This window comes from Enhydra lutris, unplaced genomic scaffold (assembly GCF_002288905.1).
Source record: "Enhydra lutris kenyoni isolate GAN:26980312 unplaced genomic scaffold, ASM228890v2 scaffoldscaffold94, whole genome shotgun sequence".
NCBI lineage: Eukaryota > Metazoa > Chordata > Mammalia > Carnivora > Mustelidae > Enhydra > Enhydra lutris.
Genome location: NW_019154178.1, coordinates 349,404 through 373,812, shown reverse-complemented (window position 1 = coordinate 373,812; position 24,409 = coordinate 349,404). Strand labels below are relative to the sequence as shown.

The 24,409-nt window shown below is 41.5% G+C and overlaps 1 protein-coding gene across 3 annotated transcripts in view; it reads left to right on the top strand.

The window, feature by feature from the left end:
- LOC111138989 (GATA zinc finger domain containing 2B) overlaps positions 1 to 24,409 on the top strand; it is an 83,640-nt gene that overhangs the window by 15,676 nt on the left and 43,555 nt on the right. Inside the window, exon 1 of one of the 3 annotated variants that reach the window (XM_022491051.1) lies at positions 16,779 to 16,808. The exons of the other annotated variants lie outside the window; for them this stretch is intronic. The gene's annotated coding sequence lies outside the window, so the exon portion shown is untranslated. Of the gene's footprint in view, positions 1 to 16,778; positions 16,809 to 24,409 lie in introns of those variants that run through there. 3 annotated transcript variants of the gene reach the window in all.

Here is a 24,409-nt window from a genome sequence, read left to right as displayed (position 1 = left end):
CTGTTTTCTTTTTTTATTGTGTTAGAAGCAGGGTTACTCCAAATACCTTTGCTCTTTTATTTTTTTTTTTTTTAAGATTTTATTTATTTATTTGTCAGAGAGAGAGAGAGAGCGCACAGGCAGACAGAGTGACAGGCAGAGGCAGAGGGAGAAGCAGGCTCCCCACAGAACAAGGAGCCCGATGTGGGACTCGATCCCAGGACATTGGGATCATGACCTGAGCCGAAGGCAGCTGCTCAACCAACTGAGCCACCCAGGCGTCCCAATACCTTTGCTCTTATAAGTGAATTGAATTATTTTGTTATAGTTGGAACAGTTTTTTTATTTTTAAAAGTTTTAGTTCAGGGGCGCCTGGGTGGCTCAGTGGTTAAACCTCTGCCTTCGGCTCAGGTCATGATCTCAGGCTCCTGGGATCAAGCCCAGCATTGTGCTCTCTGCTCAGTAGGGAGTCTCTGCCTGCCTCTGCCTACTTGTGATCTCTCTCTCTCTCTCTCTCTCTCTCTGTGTCGAATAAATAAATATTTTTTTAAAAGTCTTAAAAAAAAAAAAAACAACAACAATAACTTAATTTAGGAATGTTGGCTACCCAGTTCATGAAATCAGATTATGTCAGAAAATCCAAGGCCTTTATCAGTATATGGAGCTCTTTCCAGGTCGTTAAGTATAGACTTCACATGGTTTTCTCTGTCCTATATTGCTTCAGTTTAGGAAAATGACAGTTAATCACGCTAATAAAGAGAAACCTTGGGGGGAAAAAAAGAGAAAGAAAACTTGGTTTTCTCCTCTTCTTCAGCCTGTCAGAGCTTTATAACCATTTAAATCTACTGGTTATGGAGAACTGAAAAGCCCTGACAATTTATATATTCACAAAATGTTTGTTGCATACCTACTGTGGAAAAGACTTATATGTAGGTGTTGTAGAATATATAAAGATAAATGACACAACCTCATTGTTCTAGATCTATAGCCCAGAAGGGAAAATCTATATTAAAATAACTACAATAGTTGATAGAGAGTATAAATTAAGTAACCAGCATTACAAGTGCCTTTTAAGTAGGAACAGTGCCTTTATTCAGCCCTTTTTGCTACTTAGGTCTAAGTGTGAGATAGGCTTACCAAATCCTGAAAATGCTGCTTTCAAAATCTCTCAATTTCTGCCTATCCCTATTGCTTTAGTTTTAGCTGTTGTGATTGCTTGCCCATATTCGTTTACTACTTTAGATATAATTTTTAAAGATTTTATTCATTTATTTGAAAGAGAGAGCATAAGCCAAGCAGAGGGACAGAGGGAGAGAGAGGCAGCAGACTCTGTGCTGAGCAGGGAGCCCAGACCTGTGGGACCACGACCTGAGCTGAAGGCAGATGCTTAACCGATTGAGCCACCCAGGTGCCCCTACCTTGGATGTGTTTTTATTTATTTTTTTTATTTTTTAAAGATTTTATTTATTTATTTGACAGACAGAGATCACAAGTAGGCAGAGAGGCAGGAAGAGAGAGGGGGGAAGCAGACTCCTCACTGGGCAGAGAGTCCGACACGGGGCTCCATCCCAGGACCCGAGACCATGAAAGGCAGAGGCCTAACCCACTGAGCCACCCAGGCGCCCCTGGATGTGTTTTTAACGATAACTAACACTAAGCACTTCACATTAGTTAGCTTGTTTAATCCTCACAGTACTCTAAAGGTAGATGCTGTTATTCCATTTTTCAAATGAAAAAAGGGAGGTGGGGAGAATTTCAGTGATTTGCATAAGACCACAAATGTAAGTAGAGGAGCTTGAGGGTGGAATGAGGAAGTCTGACTCTAGGCTCAAACTCTTGAACATTATGCTGTATTCTCCTTACCTGTGTATTTGGACGTGTACACATAGAAATGTTACACACATGTATGTCATTTTTTCGTGTCTGTAATGTTTCTTTGTAGGATATGCTTTAATTTACTTAATCTCTTCCCTCTGAGGAATGTTTAGGATATTCCAGTGGTTTTTTTTTAATTTTATTTATTCATTTGATAGATAGAGATCTCAAGTAGGCAGAGAGGCAGACAGAGAGAGAGGAGGAAGCAGGCTCCCAGCTGAGCAGAGAGCCAGACGTGGGGCTCGATCCCAGGACCCTGGGATCATGACCTGAGCTGAAGGCAGAGGCTTCAACCCACTGAGCCACCCAGGTGCCCCCCAGTTTTGTTTTTTAAGTTTTTATTTATTTATTTGAGAGAGAGCGAGCACGCACACAGAGAAGGAAGAAGGAGCAGGACCCCCCCCCCCCCCCCACCCGGGGGGCCGACGTGGGATTCTATCCCAGGACCCCAGGATCATGACATGAACCCAAGGGAGATGCTTAACCCATTGAGCCACCCACATGCCCAGAATGTTTCCAGTGTGTGTGTGTGTGTGTGTGTGTGTTTGTGTGTACACATGCTCTCTCATAACCAGGGTTCCAGTGAAACATCTTACATGCATTTATACAGTGTAGTTTATCTGTAAGTAAAATTCCTAGAAATGTAATTACTGGATCAAGGTGTATTCACATTTAGAATTTTGTTAGATATTATTATTCTTCAGAAATTTGTATCACTTTACATTCACACCAACAGGCTGTGAGTTTCTAAAACAGCCCAGTTTAAACTGATGGAAGTCGTGTGGCTGGGCAGTGATGAGGCCTGTCTTCGGGTACTTTTGGGAAGACTTATGTACCTTATTAGCGTTTGTTTTCTTAAAAGTAGTTGTCTTTGAATTTTAATTATTGACCATGTGACTGTAGCCAGTGGTTGAAAAGCAGAATAGGCATTTTAAGAGAAAAATGTTCAAGTTTGAAATGTCCCTCAAACCTCTCAATTGTCAATCTAAATGTAAAACTTTTGATAAATTGATTTTTTGTCACCACAGTCTTTAAATGAGAACAACTATAGGAGTTGGGAGCAGCATGTACAGTTCCCAGTTGACTGCTCACATGGCAGCTTCTTACTGAGTTGCTGTTGAACTCCCCGTAGGCGGAGGCGAGAGACTCAAACCCTGCTCTGTCAGCAGCAGGGTACTGTTTTCAGGAAATGAGGGTGTTCAGATGGGTAAGACCAAATGCCCAACACAACTTAGACTGCCTTTCTGACTAGTTTTCCTGCCGAGTGGGTCGCTTGTCTTCCTCATTCTGTTTCTGTGCTTTTAGGGTGAAGGTGATTTGTTTTATTTAATAGATTTAAATTTTGTTTAGTGAACTTAGAGTTCACTAGCAGGCCTTAATAGGGTCAGAGTAGAGGGTTACCTTTGTTGGTACCACAGTCCCACGTTCTTTATTTTATCCCATATTCAGGGTCTGCTGTCAAGAGTAAAATGAGGGGCGCCTGGGTGGCTCAGTGGGTTAAGCCTCTGCCTTCGGCTCAGGTCATGATCTCAGGGTCCTGGGAGCGAGCCCCACATTGGGCTCTCTGCTCAGTGGGGAGCCTGCTTCTCCCTCTCTCTCTGCCTGCCTCTCTGTCTACTTGTGATCTCTCTCTCTATCACATAAATAAATAAAATCTTAAAAAAAAAAGTAAAATGAAACTTAGTTTTCATAAACATTCTTAAGGAATGACAGGAAATTTGAGTAATTCAAGGGCATGATGTATGTTTGAAATTACTATCTCCTTTGAAATTAAAAGAACATTAGAGATTTTCTTCCTTTTTCTTTTTAATTTTATTTATTTGACAGACAGAGATCACAAGTAGAGAGGCAGGCAGAGAGAGAGGAGACAGCAGGCTCCCCACCGAGCAGAGAGCCCGATGTGGGGCTCCATCCCAGGACCCTGGGATCATGACCTGAGCCGAAGGCAGAGGTTTTAACCCACTGAGCCACCCAGGCATCCCTTTATAGTTTTAAGTGGTTGAAAAAGTCAAAAGAAGGATATTTCACTATATGCAGAAATTATATAAAATTCAGATTTTAGTAGCCATAAATAAAATTTCATTGGAAATAATCACACTTTTTACATATTGTGTATGGCTACTTTCACACTGCTCCAGTGTCACAGTGGTCACAACAAAGATAATGCCCCCAAAGACTAAAATAGTTATTATCTGGCCTTTATACAGAAAAGGCCAGTCCATGGTGTAGATAGATAAATTCCAGTTCTAGATTAATAGTGGTATAACTGGGCAAATGGGCTATTATTTGGTAAACATTTGCAATAATTTTGAGGAAGTTATCCCCAGATTGTGTTTTTTGCAAGGATGTTTTTGTTCAGAGGAAAATCGGTCAGCCAGAAATTGACTTTCATGGAAGATTCAAAATGACTACTCAGGGGCGCCTGGTGGCTCAGTGGGTTAAGTGTCCAACTCTTGATTTCAGCTAAGGTCGTGATCTCAGGGTCATGGTTTAGTGTTGCACATCGGGCTCCATGCTGGGCGTGGAGCCTGCTCAAGAGTCTCCCTCTGCTGTCTACCCACTCTGCGTGCTTATGTGCGTGTATATGCACGCACTCTCTCAAATAAATAAAATCTTTTGAAAATAATAGTAATAAAATGGCTATCCAGGAGTAATCCCATTTTGTTGGATAAATCCAAATCTAATGCATTTTCCCCTTTGAGTTCCTCTTTAACTTGCTTGTCATTAAAGTTCCTGATTCTAGTTTAACCTTGGTTATTTGACAGTTTTAAATACATACCAGAGCTGCATGCTATTTGGTAGCTTAATGTTTCTTCTTTCCAACAACTTTTAGCAAACCAGCAGCATTTTAGAGGAATGTAATATTTAAATATGGAAACAAAGTCGCTAGAGTAAGGGGAACTTTTCCAGCAGTCCTTTTAGTTTGAAGATGGATGAAACTCTGGCCAAGTGTTTACCCTTGGGAACTTAGCACTGTATAGCAGAAGTGGTGATCTGAATCCATTACAGTATGGTTGGTATTTTTTAAAGACAATGCTGGATCCTTGTAGGAGAAATTTTTCTTAAGACTTCCACTTCACAACAACATGATGTAATTTTAATTATTTGTAGAAGAATATTGGTTTTATTCAGTATTTCCGTGAGAAGCACTAATCTTTCCCTTGCACTCCACTGGGGAGTCTGAAACGGCACCGAAAGTCACATTAGTTCTGTTTCAGGTGAGTATCTTGTTCACATTCTCTCCAGGCTGCGTGAGATTATTCTGTTTTCATCATATTAGAAGAAATGGGAAAGGCAAAATTGGATGATTTGAGTGTTCTTCATCTTTTCTTTCTTATGAAAAGTGTTTTAAGAGAGATTTAGCTTTTAGAGACATAGCCACAGTATTTTTTTTTTGAAGATTTTTTTTTTTGAAGATTATTTATTTATTTGACAGACAGAGATCACAAGCAAGCAGAGAGGCAGGCAGAGCAAGGGGGAAGGGAAGCAGGTTCCCTGCTGAGCAGAGAGCCCGATGCAGGGCTCCATCCCAGAACCCTGGGATCATGACCTGAACGGAAGGTAGATGCTTAACCAACGGAGCCACCCAGGCGTCCCTAGTATTGATACTAGGAACCAATATGTTCCTGCCTGATTTCGCGTAGACTCTTTCATGCTTTTAGAGATTTTCTTGTTAGAGGGATTTTTGAAGAGCCTATTTGTTGTGTTTTTTTTTAAGATTTTATTTACTTGAGAGAGGAAGAGAGAGCATAAGGGTAGAGGGAGAGGGAGAAGCAGACTTCCTGCTGAGCAGGGAGCCTGACTTAGGCGGCTCCCAGGATCCCAAAGTCAGAACTTAAGCTGAAGGCAGATACTTAACCGATTGAGCCACCCAGGCGCCCCTTGAAGAGCCTTTCTTAACTGCCAAAGTCAAAGGTATGAAAGTCTCAGCGAATAGGATACATGACCCCTTACCTCAGATGTGATTATCAATCTTAGCCTCTTTTTCTTTCTTTCTTTTTTTTTTTTTTTTTTTGAGGTTTGTTTATTTTACAGAGAGTGAGCCCACGTGGGGTGGGGGGTAGAAGCAGAGACTGCGCAGAGCTCCAAGCAGGGCTTGATCTCATGACCCTTGAGATCTTGACCTGAGCTGCAAAAGTTGGACACTTAATGGACTAAACCAGCCAGGCCCCCCAATCTTAGAAAGATTCTTAGGTGAAAAGGAATGGGTGACTTTTGCTGTGTGGCTAAAGGAGGGACCCGGATACTGTCAGCTTTCTTGATTCTAAGGGTAAATCAGTGATCAAGAAACATTGAGTGACTTGTCTTCTTGCCCCTCAGATGTTTTGGTTCTGTACCTCTTGCACTAGATTTGTAACAGCACTGAAGCAAGGAAATTACTACTGATCTCTTGTGTATCAGTTTGTGTTTTTGGTGAACTTTCCCCTCTCCCCTTAGGTGTAATACACATACAGAAAATGTTTTATAAGGTGACCACCTAGACAGAGATACAGAAGATTACCTCTACCCAAAAGCTTTCTCAGGCTCCCTCCTAGCCATTATCCTTCCTTCCCCACCTCTAGGGGTGACCACTGTTCTTCTGACTTCCTCTGCTAGCATTGTTCAGCTCGGGGGTTGAGGTAATAGCTCCAGACCTCCACGAGGCCGAACTCCTGTTGGCGGTGTTAAGTTCAGTGGTTTTCAGCAGGGAGGATTTGCACCCCCCCGCCCAGCGGACGTTTGGCTGTGTATGGGGTATTTTTGGTTCTCAGAAGTGGAGGTAGTGGTGCTGGCATCTAGCATGTGGGCCTGCTCGGTGCCCTCCCATGTACAGGACAGCTTCCCACAGCAACGAACTGTCCAGCTGCAAGTGTCCGTATTACTGAGGCTGAGAAACCCTCTTCTAATAGCCAGGACCTACTGCAGTGATGCTGGCGGTGACACATTCATTCGGTTGTTGAAAACCTATTCTGGGGGCACCTGGGTGCTTCAGTTGTTTGAGCACCTGACTTTTGGTTTGGGCTTGGGTCATGATCTCAGGGTGTTGAGATCAAACCCTGAGTTGGGCCCGCCCTCATAGGGCATCTGCTTGAGGATTCTCTTCTCCCTCTGCCGCCTCCCCCGACACTCTCTAAAATATAAACAGATCTTTTTTAAAAAGGAAAGAAAGAAAACATATTCTTTTTTTTTTTTAAGATTTTATTTATTTATTTGACAGACAGAGATCACAAGTAGGCAGAGAGGCAGGCAGAGAGAGGAGGAAGCAGGCTCCCTGCTGAGCAGAGAGCCTGATGCGGGGCTCGATCCCAGGACCCTGAGACCATGACCTGAGCCGAAGGCAGAGGCTTAGCCCACTGAGCCTCCCAGGTGCCCCAAATAAAATCTTTTTTAAAAAAAGATTTTATTTACCTGAGAATGAGAGAGCGAGAGAGCACGAGCACAAGCAGGGGAAACTGCAGAGGGAGAGGGAGACGCAGGCTCCCCACAGAGCAGGGAGCCTGATGTGGGACTTGATCCCAGGACCCCAGGATCATGACCCAAGTCGAAGGCAGAGGCTTATCTGACTGAGCTGCACAGGTACCCCATCATTTATTTTCTTATCTTAGTTTCTCTTTGTTTTCTTCCTGTTTGGAGACCCTTTTAAAGTCAGAAATAGGTGAATCAGCTCATAGAGAATGGTGGGGTTTGGTTTTGGTTTTGGTTTTCTGGGGCATTGTTAGTGACTTCAGAGAATGCTGAAGATAAGAACTTTGTTCCAACAAAAGTGAAAGACGAGAAGCTTAATGGAGAGTATTGTATTTCAAGCTGTAAGTGAAGCTGTTTCTGGTCTGGGAGCCTCTACCCTTGGAAAGGTAGAGAGGGGAAGACACTGGTGGATATTTAGTAGGAGAAAAAAGCCAGGTCAAAGTAGAATCTAAGTGCATAGAAAATCTGTGGCAAAACATCATTAATAAGATTATTTAATCATGACTTTCCTCTGTTTTCTCGGTTGTACTTAGTTGATGACATGTGTTAGCACTTGAGGTGTTTGGGATGAGTTTTTCATTCTCAGATAAATTCATTTATTCTGATAGTTTTTTGGTGGAGTCTTCAGGGTGTTCTGTATGTACTATCATGTCATCTTCAAATGGTAAAAGTTTTACTTCCTTTCTGATTTGGAGGTCTTTTATTTCTATTTCTTGCCTAATTGCCGTGACTAGAACTTCCAACAGTTTGTTGAGTAAAGTGGTGAGAGTGGACATCCTTGTTGTGTTCTCTGCTCTGAGGTAAAGCTTTAACTTTTCTCCAGTGAACATGATGTAAGCTGCGGGTTTGTCATATATGGCCCTTACTATGTTGAAGTGTGTCCCTGCTAAACCTGCTTTGTTGAAATTTTTATTTTTAAGGTTTTATTTGTTTATTTGAGAGAGAGCACAAGCAGAGGGAACGGCAGAAGGAGAAGGAAAAGCAGGCTCCCCACTGAGCAGAAAGCCTGATTCGGGGCTCATTCCCAGGACTCATGACCCAAGCTGAAGGCAGATGTTTAACTGACTGAGCCACCCAGGTGCCCTGAGATTTTTTTTCTTTTTTTAATTTTATTTTTAAGTAGTCTCTACACCCAAGGTGGGGTTCAGACTTACAACCCTAAGATCAAAAGTCACATACCATACCAGCTGAACCAGCCAAGCGTCCCTGAGATTTTTTATTATAAATTAATGTTGAGTTTTGTCGCATTTTTTCTTCATCTGTTGAGACAATCGTGATTTTTTTCAATCATGTGATTTTTATCCTTCATTTTGTTAATGTGGTATGTTATGTTGATTTACAGAAGTTGAACCATTCCCTGCATCTCTGGAATAAATCCCACTTGATCATGTATGAACCTTTTTAATGTATTGTTGAATTTGGCTTGTTAGTATTTTCTTGAGAATTTTTGCATTTGTGTTTATCAGCGGTATTGGCCTATAGATTTTGTGTATGTGCGATATTTTTGTCTGTTGTTTTTTTTTTTAAGATTTTATTTATTCATTTGACAGATACAGATCACAAGTAGGCAGAGAGGCAGGCAGAGAGAGAGAGAGAGGAGGAAGCAGCCTCCCTGCTGAGCAGAGAGCCCCGGTACGGGGCTCGTACGGGGCTCGATCCCAGGGCCCTGGAATCATGGCCCGAGCTGAAGGCAGAGGCTTTAACCCGCTGAGCCACCCAGGCGCCCCTTTGTCTGGTTTTTGTGTCAAGGTAATACTGGCTTCATAAAATGAATTTGAAAATGTTCATTCCTCTTCAGTTTTTTGGAGGAATTTGAGTTAGATAGATACTAACTCTTCTTTAAATGTTTGGTAGACTTCACCTATTAAGTCATCGTGCCCTGGACTTTGTTTTTTGGGAGTTTTTAAATTACTAATTCAGTTTCCTTACTTGTAATCATTCTCAGATTTTTTATTTCTTTGTGTTTCGGTGTTGGAAGGTTGTGTGTTTTTAGGAATTTATCCATTTCATCTAGGTTTTCCAGTTTTTTGGCATGTAATTGTTCCTAGTAGTCGTTCATGATCCCTTTGTATTTCTGTGGTGTCACTTGTAACTTCTCTTTTATTTCTGATTTTACTCTTTTTCTTAATGAGTCTGGCTGGAGGTTTATCAATTTCATTTATCTTTACAAAGAACCAGAATTTTATTGTCAAATAAGTACAAACAAATGTGGCTTTCCTGAAAGGAACTTGCCCCTGCAAAGATACAGGGAAGGTACCGATAGGAGGGAATGAAAATAATCAGTCAGCAGGTGGGTATTGAGAAGTGAGACGTTGGGGCACCTGGGTGGCTGTCAGTTAAGGGTCTGACTCTTGGTCTCAGCTCAGGTCTTGATCTCAGGGTCAAACCCTGCATTGGGCTCCATACTGAGCATTAAGCCTACTTTTAAAAGATTTAATTAATTAACTAATTAATTAGACAGAGAGAGAGATCACAAGTAGGCCTAGAGGCAGGCGGAGAGAGAGGGAGAAGCAAGCTCCCTGCTGAGCAGAGAGCCCGATGTGGGACTTGATCCCAGGGCCTTGGAATCATGACCCCAGCGGAAAGCAGAGGCTTAACGCACTGAACCCCCTGGGTGGCTCAGTCAAGCATCCAGCCTTGATTTCGGCTCCGCTCTGGCCACGATCCTTGCGGTTGTGAGATCTGAGATTGAGCCCTGCCTCAGGCTCCATGCTCAGCAGGGAGTCTGCTTCTCTTTCTTTTTCCTTCTCCCTCTGCCCCTCCCCCTACTTGCACAGAGGTGTTCACTCTCTCTAAAATAAACATAATCTTAAAAAAAAAATGGGTTGTTCTTAGGGCAGGTCACTGAGAATCAATAGCGTGCTACTGATAAAAGGATAAGAATAGTAAGTTAGGGGGTGCCTGGGTGGCTCAGTGGGTTAAGCCTCTGCCTTCGGCTCGGGTCATGGTCCCAGGCCTCTGGGATGGAGCCCCACATTGGGCTCTCTGCTCAGCAGGGAGCCTGCTTCCTCCTCTCTCTCTCTGCCTGCCTCTCTGCCTACTTGTGATCTCTGTCAAATAAATAAAAATCTTTAAAAAAAAAAAAAAAAGAATAGTAAGTTAGGGATTCAAGACTATCCTAGTTAGGTACCTTGTGGGCCCCTGTATAGTTGCTTTGTTTTTTGAAGAAGAGAGTTATAATTTTATAGGTGTTAAATATTAATTTAATGTTCTAGATGATTTTCCTGTTTCTTTCTTTCTTTCTTTTTTTTTTTTAGGATTTTTATTTATTTGTTTGACAGATCACAAGTAGGCAGAGCAGCAGGCAGAGAGAGGGGGAAGCAGGCTTCGCGCTGAGCAGAGAGCCCGATGCGGGGCTTGATTCCAGGACCCTGAGATCATGACCTGAGCTGAAAGCAGAGGCTTTAACCCACTGAGCCACCCACGTGCCCCGATTTTCCTGTTTCTGTTTCCTGGGGGTAGGCAGAGGAATTCCCTAGTACCATTGGGAAAATTAAGCCAGCCTTATAGAAAAGAGTGGTCTAGAAACATCTCATGCTACATAAAGGATGAAATACTTGATGTCATTTACTTCCTGTATTTCTATTTGGTGGTTAAGTTATTGATAGTAGGGTGTGACAGTAGCTTTTTATACTTATTTGCAATATGTGAATCAGTAGAGGTTTTTTTTTTTTGTTTTTTTTTTTTTTACCTCTACAGTAATCTTACTTCCTATAAACCAGAAGGGGCGAACACATTAAGGAATCCTGCTCTGAGAAAAACAGTACTTCCTAACTCAAATGTTGCGTCAGGACAGGGAGTCTTGTTCTCCTTTCCTCTTCTGTGTAAGACTCAGTCCGTTTTCTGCTTTATAAGGTACTATCCTTAGTCTTTACTTGGTTTTAACCAAAATTTTAATAAGTACATTCTCCCAATTAGTGGTGGACACTTCACTATCAATCAGTCAGTCAATCACTAATTTATAACTCCCACGTAATTGAGGACTGACTTTTCCCCTTTTAAACAGAAATTATTCTGATTTTTAAATTTTTTTAAAGATTTTCTTTATTTGCGAGAGTGTGTGTGTGCATGCACGCACAAGTGTGGGAGGAGCAGAGAGAGAAGGAGAAGCGGGCTCCCCGCAGAGCAGGGAGCCCAGTGCAGGGCTCAATCCCAGGACCCTGAGATCACGACCTGAGCCGAAGTCAGATGCTTAACTGACTGAGCTACCCAGGCACCCTGAAATTATTCTGTTTTAGTTAGTGAGTATAAATCACATATTTCTAGAGACTAAAACCAATAACATTATTTTGGAAGTAATTCCCAAGTTCATGTATTAAGCTTTGCAAAAGCAAAATGGTCTTTGTGGGGGTGGTGGGTTTTTGTTTCTTTGTTTGTAGTATTGCTTGATTGTATTGTGTACAGTCTCTAAATAATGTGGAGAAGAACTCCTCTCTCCTAAGAATTAACTTCTTTTGACTAATCGAGCTTTTCTACATTTAATGAAAAAGGTGGATCTTTTTTTTTTTTTTTTTTTAAGATTTTTATTTATTTATTTGACACAGAGAGAGAGATCACAAGTAGGCAGAGGCAGGCAGAGAGAGAGGAGGAAGCAGGCTCCCCAATGAGCAGAGAGCCCGATGCGGGGCTCGATCCCAGGACCCTGAAACCATGACCCGAGCCGAAGTCAGTGGCTTAACCCACTGAGCCACCCAGGCGCCCCAAAAGAGTGGATCGTATTGATGCAATGAATGGGGTTCTGTTGTTCTGTGATCTGATTTGTTGTTTTTATAATTGTAACTTTGAAACGTGAGCTGATTTATCCAAATAGACTGTACCCACTGAAAGCAGAACTATAGGGAGTTTGCAGGACAGGACAAACTCCAGCTTGTTTTTCTTGGACACCAATAAATAGCTTGTGAATTTTATACAAAATCTTGAAGTTGGCTTTTTCTTTTTTAAGATTTTATTTATTTGACAGAGAGAGAACGATCACAAGTAGGAAGAGAGGCAGGCAGAGGGGGAGGAGGAGGCAGGCTCCCCACAGAGCAGAGAGCCTGATGCGGGGCTCCATCCCAGGACCCTGAGATCATGACCTGAGCTGAAGGCCGAGGCTTAACCTACTCAGCCACCCAGGTGCCCTTAAAGTTGGCTTTTTAAAAAATAAATTTTATTTTTCAACCTTAACAGTGGTTCTAATTTTGATCCTCTTGTTCTCTGAGCCCGGGGATTTATGTTAAAATTGGCACAAAAAATTTGGCAGGTTATTATAAAATTTTTGAAGAACAAAGAGGGGGACTATATAACTTTTGCAAATTTGTTCCTGTTAATTTGAAGTCTTGTTTCCTGAGTCTGGATGGATAATTGCTTCTTTCCTCATCATGGAATTTTATGAATTGACCTTACTGGTCATTTATCTATCAGATCTCCTTTTTCCATATAGATTGTATGTCCTTCGTAGCCTTTCCAGAGAAGTCCCGAATCAAACCTTCTGTGAGTGGAAATCATACATGCCTGCCAAAGAGTTTGTATTTTTTACCTCAGTTGTATTCGGCTAATTCTATGGCTTAGAGTGGAGATCAGTGAGACACACATAGCGAACTGGGCTCTTGAGTATTGGCCGAGAAGTGCTCACGTCGTCATGGTGTGCTGGAATGAGTATGGCTTTGGAGCCAGCATCTACTATTGTTAGGTGAATGAATGACTTTATTCAAATTTCTTAATTTCAGCAAATTAATTTCCGTATCTATAAAATAGGAAGAGAACCCTATCTTTGGTTTGTGGTATGGACGAAATAAATATTTAGTGCATTCAAATGCTCAGTGACTGTTAGATCTTTTATTTTTCTGAAAGAATTTGATGTTCTTCAGAGCATCACAGTTTGGATAACAGTTACCAAGAGGTTTTTGTTTTTGTTTTTTTGTTTGTTTGTTTGTTTGTTTTTAAGATTTTGTTTATTTATTTGTCAGAGAGAGAGAGAGAGCAAGCACAGGCAGACAGAGTGGCAGGCAGAGGCAGAGGGAGAAGCAGGCTCCCTGCCGAGCAAGGAGCCCGATGCGGGACTCGATCCCAGGACGCTGGGATCATGACCTGAGCCGAAGGCAGCTGCTTAACCAACTGAGCCACCCAGGCGTCCCTGTTTGTTTGTTTTTAAAGATTTATTTATTTATTTATTTGACAGACAGATCACAAGTAGGCAGAGAGGCAGACAGAGAGAGGGGGGAAGCAGGCTCCCTGCTGAGCAGAGAGCCCGATGCGGGGCTTGATCCCAGGACCCTGAGACCATGACCTGAGCCGAAGGCAGAGGCTTAACCCTCTGAGCCACCCAGGCACCCCTGTTTTTGTTTTTGTTTTTAAGATTTTATTTATTTATTTGACAGAGATCACAAGCAGCCAGAGAGGCAGGCAGAGAGAGAGGAGGAGGAGGCAGGCTCCCCGCTGAGCAGAGAGCCCGATGTGGGGCTCGATCCCAGGACTCTGGGATCATGACCTGAGCTGAAGGCAGAGGCTTTAACTCACTGACCACCCAGGCGCCCACCAAGAGGTATTTTAAATACAGTTTTCAGCTTACACAATAAGTACCTTTGGTTTTGGATGATCATAATCAGCTGAAAAGATCTGGGGTGTTGGCTGCCACGTTGTTCTTAATTTTTCAGGACCCTGAAGAAAAATACCTGTTGGTTTGAGAACATCGGGGGTCCCTCTGGACCACTAAGCAGTGTAGTATACAGAGGAGGTACTGTAGTACACAGAGCACACTGCCTTAGCCTGTGTAATGTTGGAGAATTAAACTCCTAGCTGGTGGTAATCACTATTAAGTGCTTGGTTGTATCTAAGCCTTTTATATGATCTCAGAGTCTGGTATAAATTGACCAGTGTATAAGTGCAGTAAAATGTATTCAGTGGACTTAAATGAGCATGATCTTTGAGTGATGGTTGAAAAATACACAGTCTTCCTTGCCCCGATTAAACATGGAACCTAGTGAGCTTCAGTTTGAAATTCATAGTTGGCTTTTTGTGGAAATGTATTGAATAAGAGGAAAATGAATTATTTTCTTGGCCCCATTTTTCACAGACATAATGATTTCCTTTGTCTCCTAAAATAACAGCAGTACCTAGATCTGGGGATCTCTGCTGGATTTCTTTTTTTTTTTTTTTTTTTTAAGATTTTATTTATTTATTTGACAGAGAAAAAGATCATAAGTAAGCAAAGAGGCAGGCAGAGGAGGGGAGGGGGGAAGCAGGCTCCCTGCTGAGCAGAGAGCCTGATATAGGGCTCCATCCCAGGACCCTGAGATCATGACTGGAGCCGAAGGCAGAGGCTTTAACCCACTGAGCCACCCAGGCGCCCCCTAACTTCTATTAAGTACATCTTACTGTGTGTGAGATACTACAACATCATCCGCTTAAAGCTTAGCTTGGAGAAGATGTAGGATTTTCCTTTGTAGTTTGTAAATTATTGGATGCCCTTTACCAGTGGCCAGTACTGCCTTTTTCAGATTTAACTCAGTTATTTGTTTTCTGAAAATTAAGGTTGATATTAGATTGCTCAGGAAAACTTTTATTTACAAACTAAAATCTTTGGGTAAGGTATAGATTATTTTTCTCTGTATTCTCTAGACTCTAGAAGCTTTAATATTTCGAAAATAAGGGTTTATGAGAGATTCTGATGCAGCTAGTACAATTATGATTTGAATTTCAGAGGCCCAGATGAGACAGGTGTTTGGAGTATATATTGATAGAAGAGATCAGCTGAAAAATAAGAACCCCTCCCCCATTATTCCTTATTACTTTTTCTTTAAGTTGTTGTTGTTGTTTTGACAGATCACCAGTAGGCAGAGAGGCGGGGGGGTGGGGAGTAGGCTCCCCGCTGAGCAGAGCGCCCAACTTGGGGCTCCACGGGGCTCAATCCCAGGACCCTGAGCATGACCTGAGCTGAAGGCAGAGGCTTAACCCACTGAGCCACCCAGGCACCCCCTTGTTACTGTTTTTAAAGATCTTATTTCCTTAAACAGAGATCCTAGAGTAAGGGTCTCCTAGCCAGTAGATCTCCAAAACAATTACTGCTTTACCTCCTTTTTGGTTTGCTTGTTTTTTTCCCCACCACTTTCTGACCTCTTGGGAGTACTTTTGAGAAATGAAAACTTCCTATAAAGTAATTGGAGACAGTAACTCTAAAACAGAAAAAGAGGGGTGCCCGGGTGTCTCGATTTTTAATCATCTGCCTTTGGCTTAGGTTATGAACCCAGGTCCTGGGATCAAGCCCCGCATCGGGCTCCCTGCACCACAGGCCTGCCTCTCCCTCTCCCTCTCCCTCTGCTTGCTGCTCCTCTGCTGTACTTGCTTGCTCTCTGTCAGATAAATAAATAAAATCTTTGTAAAAAAAAAAAAATTAAACAGAAAAAAGAAAATCAGGAGAAAGTTTCAGACATGTCTGGAGTCTTGATCAGTCAATGGAATGACATAGGATGGTATAAATGGTACATGGTGGGTGAGAAGTTTGCGGGAATGCGAAGAGGAAAGTGTTCTGGCTGGGACACAGGAAAGTAGAATGATACTGCATCCATACTGTGGCTAGGCCTAAACCATTAAAAATCTGTTGTAATTGTGGTGAAATATGCATCACAGGGGTCTAGCCCATTTTTATGGAATATACATATACTATCACAACTACTTTGCTCTGAACCTTGCTGTAATTTGTGTGGGATGTGGCTTCACTGCCTTGAGTGATGTGAATTAATAAACTAAATCAGTGTCTACCTATGGGACAGCTCCAGGAGCACATCTTTAATGAACACATCTACTGTCTTACCAATGTCTGTTCCCCTGGTACCAGCAATAAGGAGAAGGGTGAAGACCTTGTTGGCAGCGTATTCCTTCTTTTTTTTTTTTTTTTAAATTTTGGGCATGTTTTGTTATTGATGCTGTGATTTCCTGTCCTGGATGTTGGGTTTGGAAACTAAATAGTTAAAGCATCATGATTTGAGAGGAAATTAGCTCTCATGAATGAAGGCAAAGTTTGGCACTAGGCCAGAATAATGGGGGGATAGTTAGGGTCGGGAGACTAACTGACTTTTGTACCACAAATGACATTTTAAAAAATTAAGAGATAATTCCATGTCCTGAGGTTATAAACCGGCTACAACTGGTTTTTCTCCCCCCCCCTCTCCTGCCCCCGCTAGGCATCATGGGTAAAAGTAAGCATCCCTCTGTTTCTTTTGTTTAATGTAACAGTACGCCATGTGATTGGCAGGGCAGTGCCCGCTTGGAGACCGGGTTTATGCAGGTCTCTCAAGGGGGCTGGCACGTATGGGGTCGTCCCTGTGCTATAGAAAAAGCCTCTCTTACGATAGAAAAGAGAAAGGGAACCTTTCCCCACCTCCTCCCCCCCAAAAAAACCCCACAAAAACAAAAACCTAAACCCATCTTTTATTCCTTCTTTTCCTCCTCTTTCTGCCCTCCCTCCCCCCACCCCTTCTTGTCTCCAGCTTTCCTGGCAGCTAGAGGAGGGAGCAGAAAAATGTATACCTGTAAGTACTTTTAACTGTCTTGCTCCCCCCGCCTCCCTTTTTTCTTTTTCTAAAAGCAGAAACTCAGAATTGCTCTGAGTTCTTCACAGCCTTTTCCTGACTATGTGTAGAAGGTGATATGCTGAGGTTTCTAATGGGATTGAAGTAATAAATACTGTTGCTTTTTGAAATTTGTTGTGCGGTAATCGTTTCTCATACAAAGCTCCTTTCGGTTTGGGTCCTCAGCCCTTCTGCTTCATTCTTTTGCTGTGATGGTCTCTGGCTTCTGGTTTTGTTTGAGCTGAAGCTATAAGAAGAATGTTATACTGAGGTTTTCTTTTTCTTTCTTTTTTAAAAAATTTCTTTTGTCTGTAGCAATGATGGTTCTTCTAGCTCCCCCTTACCCTCACTTAGCCCCCCCTTCTTCCATGTCAGCTCCAACCCTGCTCTGTGAATGGAGTCAACCAGCTGACTGAGTGCTGGCATCACGCCAGGGGCTGCAAAGCAGCGAGAATATGCGCGCGCTCGCGTGTGTGCGTGTGTACGTGTGTACAGAACACAAAGGGAGAGGCCTGCAGTCTAGGAAGTCACAGGCTATTGTATACGGAAGTCCGCGTCATCTCTGCTTACTTGGGCTGACGGACAAGGAAAAGGGGAAGGTTTAAAACAAGAAAATACCCATTTGATACACACACACGCGGGCGCACACGCATTCACACTTTTTCCCCTTGCTGTCTTAAAAAAAAAAAAAGGTATTTTTGTTGTGGCAAAATGAGAGGGGACTTCTCTGTCCAAGTGATAGTGACTGTGTTCCTGGTGGAACTAATAAGTCTTTGGGAGCTGAGGCTGTTCATTCTGCATCTTTTCTTCCTGCCCCCGTTTAGAGGTGTGCTTGCTCAAGTCCCTAGAGAGCATTGCCGCCTGGATTTAACAGCTGTAATTTGTCAAGAACCCCCACCCCAGACTGTTTCTAATCATTCAAGATTGCCAAGGGTACAGGGGTTGATGGCCAAGGTGGTTATTTTAAGGAGAAGCAAAAAGCCAGATAATAGATATCAAATAATATGTTAACCACTCCTTTGAGTCCTGCCTCCCTTTTCCTTTTCTTTATTTCTTGTTGTCGTTGTATTTAGTGTATTACAAAAATGCAGTGTTCTTCCCTGCCATCTGCTACGGAGTTAGAGTTGTACAAAAGCAAAGTCAAATAGCACATGGAAAGAAGGAAAAATTAGAGATAGGAGCTTCCAGACCTTGCAGGTGTTGCCATTTGGAGATTCATTTGAATGATTGTATCTTTTATTGTTACTAGGAGCTCAGCATTCATTTAGGAATTGTATTTCTGTTTACCCCGTTGTCTTTCTTTTTAATTTCTCTTCGTGTGTTTCTTAGGTGTGAGACATACACGATGTGGCTCTTGTGCTCGTGGGTATGAAGTAAAGTGCATTAATGAATAAAAGGGGGATATACTATCACAGTTGTTGGATGTGAATTTCTTCCTGCTTGTCTGACCATCCGATGGTGCTGATCAGTGGTGATCAATAGGGTCATGCAGTGGTTGGAGTGGGAGGAGCTTTAAGACTACTTTGGCCTCAGGTAAGCTTTATCAGGTTCCAATCTAGAGGAAGCTCCTTAATTCAGTCTTTTTGTTATAGCCTATCAATTTGTACTCTTCCCACATGTTTACAACCAGCAATCTTTGAATATGTGTAGTTTTCCCCTTTGGTATGTGAATGTTGGTGCAAGTGTTAGGAGGTGCATATGAGGTTATACTTTCAGGGTTGCTGGATGGGATATACCAGAGTGGCTGGCCCGTGCTCATGCCCTAGGTTGTCCCTTAATTTCCCTACCCTGAGTAGCTGGAGTCGCTGCTACTCATTTTCTTTATAAATGAATTAAAGGAGATTGTTTCCCAGTCAGTTGAGTACTGGAAGATAAAACAGCATCAGACCGACCTAGCTCAGACCTAGAGACTAAAGATTCATTCAGAGTTGTGAGATTCCCTGGTTCTTAGAAGTAATTTAACTTTTTTACTTGATACCATGTTTATACGATTGCTTGGAACTACTCTCCATGGGAAGTAGCCGTTTTACATGTGTGTATGTGCGGTATGAGATTTCCCTCTTACACTGGTTTATATTAAATACAAAGAGAAGTGAGGATGTAAGGTTTATTTCTCCCCTTACCCTCTCTAATTTAAGATTCTGTCTGTATTCTGATGCTTATTGGAGCAGTAGGTTTCAAAAAAGATCTTTTTGCAACCTTTTATTTCTAACTTTTCTCTTGGTGCTTGGGAGCAGTTTAGTAGGGATAATCTTATGATTAGATAGTTACAATCAATGAGGCATAAGTTAAGACATTTTATTAATGGACAGGCAAATTTTTATTTCTACTCATTAGGCCCTAGTTATTGTTTTAGGAGTGGCTGAAGAGTTATTTTGAAGGATGTGTGGAATCTGTCCTTTGACCACCTTTGTCTCCTTCGTTCTAGTATCCCTTGTTTTAAATGACATCTGGCAGAATTTTCGTTATATGTCGGAACGTTTGTGCTGATTTATTATATATTAGCATGATAATATATTATTATTTTGTGCTGATTTATTGTACAGATTTATTATAAGATCACAATGGGAGAGGATTGCTTACCTCCTATTCATTAAGTTTTTAGGCAGCATACCCATAAGTTGTCACACTTAAGTATAGAGGCCTTTGTGATCTTTGGTGCTTGTTACTAAACACTGTTACCGAAAACATGGCCCCCTAGGTTCTTCCATTCAGTGATTGAGCCATGTTTGTGTGGGAAACTAAGTGAAACAGAAGAGACACAGTAAGAGGAAGTAAACAATAATAGCCTGTCAGTTCTTATTAGGAATAACTATCTTACCAGTTGGGATCAAAAAACCAAGAATCACAATAAAGATAGATGCCACATAGACCTAGAAGTAAGAAAGATCTTGTGTTTGAAGTAGGCTTAGTCATTTACAGACTGTGAGTAGTTGATCTGTTTTCTATAAAAGGAGAATTATTTAAGTTATTAAAACCCTCCTATAAAGAACTTAAATGAAATAATATATTGTAAAGCACTTCGGCACTAGGCATTTTGTTCTTAGCCAATAATAAGAGCTCAATGCATTTTTGCAACTGTTACTAGTATTCTATTAGGTTCGTTTACTGCTGTTTTGGTTCCTTTTAGCCAGTCTGTGACCACCTCCATTTTTTACTTTTGGCATATCTTTCTATTAAGACTGGATTTATTGGCTTTTATGTTGGAAGAGTTGAGATTGGAAGTCAGCAAACTACAGCCAGTGCCTGTTTTTGTAAAGTTTTTTTGGAACACAGCCACACATATTTCCGTACAACAACAGAATTGAGTAGATGGCCCACAAAGTCTAAAATATTTAACTATCTGGCCCTTGACAGAAAAGGCTTGCAGACCCCTGGTCTAGACCAAGAGTCTTTTTTCAGTAGAACAGTGGGCCAGTAAGAAAGCTCTAGAAATCAAGAGAGGTAATTAAAATAGACTAAATTTAAATGGACCAGGAGGAGAGGGTTTTAGGTATGGGATTTTGTAGCCTGGAGAATAGTAGAAAGAAGTTCTGTTGGCATAACTGATACAAACAAGTTCAGGTGAAGGACAGTACCATTCGGAGTTGGTTAGGCACTAGTAGTACTTAGGTAGTCTGTTGGGGCATTTCATATAGTGGGTATTAAAGAGAAATTAACAAAGAAGGAAGGTTTACCATCAAGTGGTTTAGTTTGGATTTAACTTGGAAAACAGTCATCAGGCTGGCTTAGTTGATAGAGCATGCAACTCTTGATCTTGAGGTTGTGAGTTTGGTTTTTTGTTTTTGTTTTATCTTTAAGATTTTATTTATTTATTTGACAGAGAGAGCCAGAGCAGGAACACAAGCAGGGGGCGTAGGAGAGGGAGACGCAGGCTCCCTCCTGATGCAGGGCTCTATCCCAGAACCCTGGGATCATGACCTGAGCTGAAGGCAGACACTTAACGACTGAGCTACCAAGGCGGCCCCCCTCCCTTTTTAAGGGGATTGTGAGTTTGAACTCCACATTGGGGGTAGAGAGCACATGTAAAATGTGGGAGTAATATGATGGTAGGTTACTTTATTAAACAAGTGTGTCAGTTAGAGTAGGCAAGCAGTTTTCAAAATGTGGTCTATGGACTCCTGGGAATTCCTGAGTGTTTCAGGGAGTCTGGAGATGAAGAATATTTTATAATAGTAGAAAGACTTTTTTTTTTTTTTTTCTTTTTCACTGTGTTGACATTTGTACTGATGATCCAGAAGCAGTGGTGAGTAAAGCTGCTGGTGCCTTAGCATGAATCAGAGCAGTGGCACCAGTAGTCATTGTGTTCTTCACTGATGTACAGTTTAAACTTGGAGCTTAAAAAAAAAAAAAAAAAGGTTAGGACACCTGGGTGGCTCAGTGGGTCCACAGATCTAGTCCCACATCAGTCTCCTTACTTGGTGGGGACCCTTCTTCTCCCTCTGCCTCCTGCTCCCCCTGTTTGTGCTCCCTCTCCTGCTCTCTCTCTCTCTCTCTGACAAATAAGTAAAATCTTTTTAAAAAATTAAAAAAAAAAAAATTTTTAAAGATCCAGTTTCACGTAAGTGTTCTGATGAAGGAGTGAAAGTGAATTTTATTTATCTTGATCTTTCAGAACATGGCTTTTGAATATTTTGTGGGATAAAATGGGAAGTATTTCTGCAGCGCTTTTGCTGCATTGGAGTGCAGTGGTACCGCGCTTGTCCCAAGGAAAAGTACGGTTGAGTTGCAAGCTGACTACCTGCTTTCTTCATAGGGTACTTTTTCTGCTTGACGAAGGTTTAATCAACAAACCATGGTCTTTAGATTTGGAGAAACAACTGATTGTATTTGTGCCCAGTGATAATATTAAAATAAAATGAGTAAAAATTAAACTATGAGTTTGACAGCTTCCCAGAACTTAACTTTTCTGATGCAATTAGTACTGACATTAACCATTGTGATTCTTTTATTATATTATAATGAAATGTGTCAGCACTTGAAATCTGCATGACTTAGTGGACTAGAATTTTTCTAATGACCAGTGCATGATGTAACAAAATCACATTTGGGTAAAAGATTCATTCAGAGTGTAAGGTAAGATAGACCAATGGATTTTAACGTAACAGTGTAAAGAACTCATTGATAAGGTTTCAGATTTCACATTGCAAGTAACCCTTAGAAACTACTGTGCTTTATTATTTTTTTTAATTGAGGTGCAAGTCACATAGAACTAACCATTTTAATTTGTATGATCGAGAAGCATTTAGTACATTTGCAGTGTTGTGCAACCATCTAAATCAAAGTCCAGAACCAGTTCATCACCCCAAAAGGAAATCTACATCCACTAAGCCATTACCACCCATTTCTCCTTCTCTCTGCCTCTGGCAACCACTAAGCTCTCTATCATTTTTTTTCTTTTTTAATTTTTTTTTTAAGATTTTATTTATTCATTTGACAGAAATCACAAGTAGGCAGAGAAGCAGGCAGAGAGAGAGGGAAGGAAGCAGGCTCCCCGCTGAGCAGAGAGCCCATTGGGGGGCTTGATCCCAGGACCCTGAGATCATGACCTGAGCCAAAGGCAGAGGCTTAATCCACTGAGCCACCCAGGCGCCCCCTCAGCTCTCTATCTTGATGGATTTCTCTATTCTGGTTATTTTATGTGCTTGGAGTCATACAATATGTGACCTTTTATGTCTGGCTCCTTTTACTTAGCATGTTTTTGAGATAGGTTCTTGTTGTAGCGGGTATTGAACTTACAACCCTGAGATTAAGACCTGAGCTAAGAGTCAGACCCCCAACTGACTGAGCCATCCAGACATCACAGTACTTTATTTCTTTTTATCTGTAATTTTCCACAATAGGAATATACCATATTTTGCTTATCCACACATCAGTTGATGGACATTTGGCTGTTGCGAATAGTACTGCTAAATACGCTTTTGTGTAAGTTTTTGACTGAATCCATCTTTTCAGTTCTTTTGGATATTTACCTATAAATGGTGGTCCTGAGTCATATGGTAATTGTTTTTGATAATTTTAACTTTCTGAAGAACCACCAAGCCATTTTCCAAAGCAGTTATACCGTTTTAAATTCCCACCAGCAACGTAGTGTACTACAATTCCAGTTTCTCCACATCCTCTCCGATACTAAACTATTCTCTGTCTTTCTGATTGTAGCGACCCTAATGGACATGAATTGGTGTCTCATTGTGGTTTTATTTGCACTTCTCTAAAGACTGATGATGTTCAGCATCATTTCCTGTGCTTATTGGCCATTAATATATCATCTTGTTCAAGTTCTTTGCTCACATGTATTGAAGGTTTGGGTTTTTTTTTTTTTTAAGATTTATTTATTTATTTAGAGAACAAGTGAGCATGTATACAAGCAGGGGGAGGAACAGAGGGAGAGGGGGAGAGAGAATCCTCAAGCAGAGTCCCTGCTGAGCACGAAGCCCAATGGGGGGCTTGATCTCATGACCTAAGCTAAAATCAAGAGATGCTTGACCAACTAAGCCACCGAGGAGCCCCTGTATTGAGTTTTGAGATGTCAAAGATGAAAATATCTACAGTTCTGATCATTTGAAAAGATTGCTAGAATGCCCTTCTCTGGTATCAGTAAGAACTCATGAGTTTTAATATACAGACATATTTATGCACACAGATAGAGGTAGAAATAAATACAGATGTGTGTATATGCACATGTACATATATTTCCTTTTTATGAGAGGACTTGGAAGCTGTGACACCACCGTAGCAGTGAGCACACTTGACACCAGATCTTGGTTTCTAAATGCTGTTCTCCAGAACGAAGCCAGAGCTCCACGGCACCTGGGTGCTGCAGCTGGTTAAGCATCCAGCTCTTCCTTTTGGCTTACGTTGTGATCCTGGGCGGTGAGACTGATCCCAGGGTCATGAGTTTTGAGCCGCACCCCGGGGGCCGGGGACAGGACACTGGCTGCTTAAAAGACTCTCCCTGTGTCCCTCACCCACTCTTTCACGCAGATATGCACTCTCCCCCCACAACCCCAAATAAAAATAAATCTTTAAAAAAAAAAAAAAAGAAAGAAGCTATTTCCTTAGAAAAATGACTTGGGCAGAGAGAAAAATCACATGGACCTGAATCATCACATAGGTACCAGAAAGTACCAAATGCTTTTTTTTTTTTTTTTTTTAAATTTTATTTATTCATTGAACAGAGAGATACACAACAAGAGAGGAAGCACAAGCAGGGGGAGTGGGAGAGGAAGAAGCAGCCTCCCTGCCCAGCAGGGGAGCCCGATGTGAGGCTTGATCCCAGGGTCCTGGGATGGAACCCCGCATCGGGCTCTCTGCTCAGCGGGGAGCCTGCTTCCTCCTCTCTCTCTGCCTGCCTCTCTGCCTCCTTGTGATCTCTCTCTGTCAAATAAATAAAAATAAATAAAATAATAATGATAATAATGGGTTATAATCCACAGGATAAAATAAATATCTAGTCCATGCAGCTATAAATAAATATTTGAATAAATAGATAGCTGTTTATTACAGTAAAATTCAAATTAATAAATATAGAAGGAACGATGGAAACATTAGGCAAATAGTAG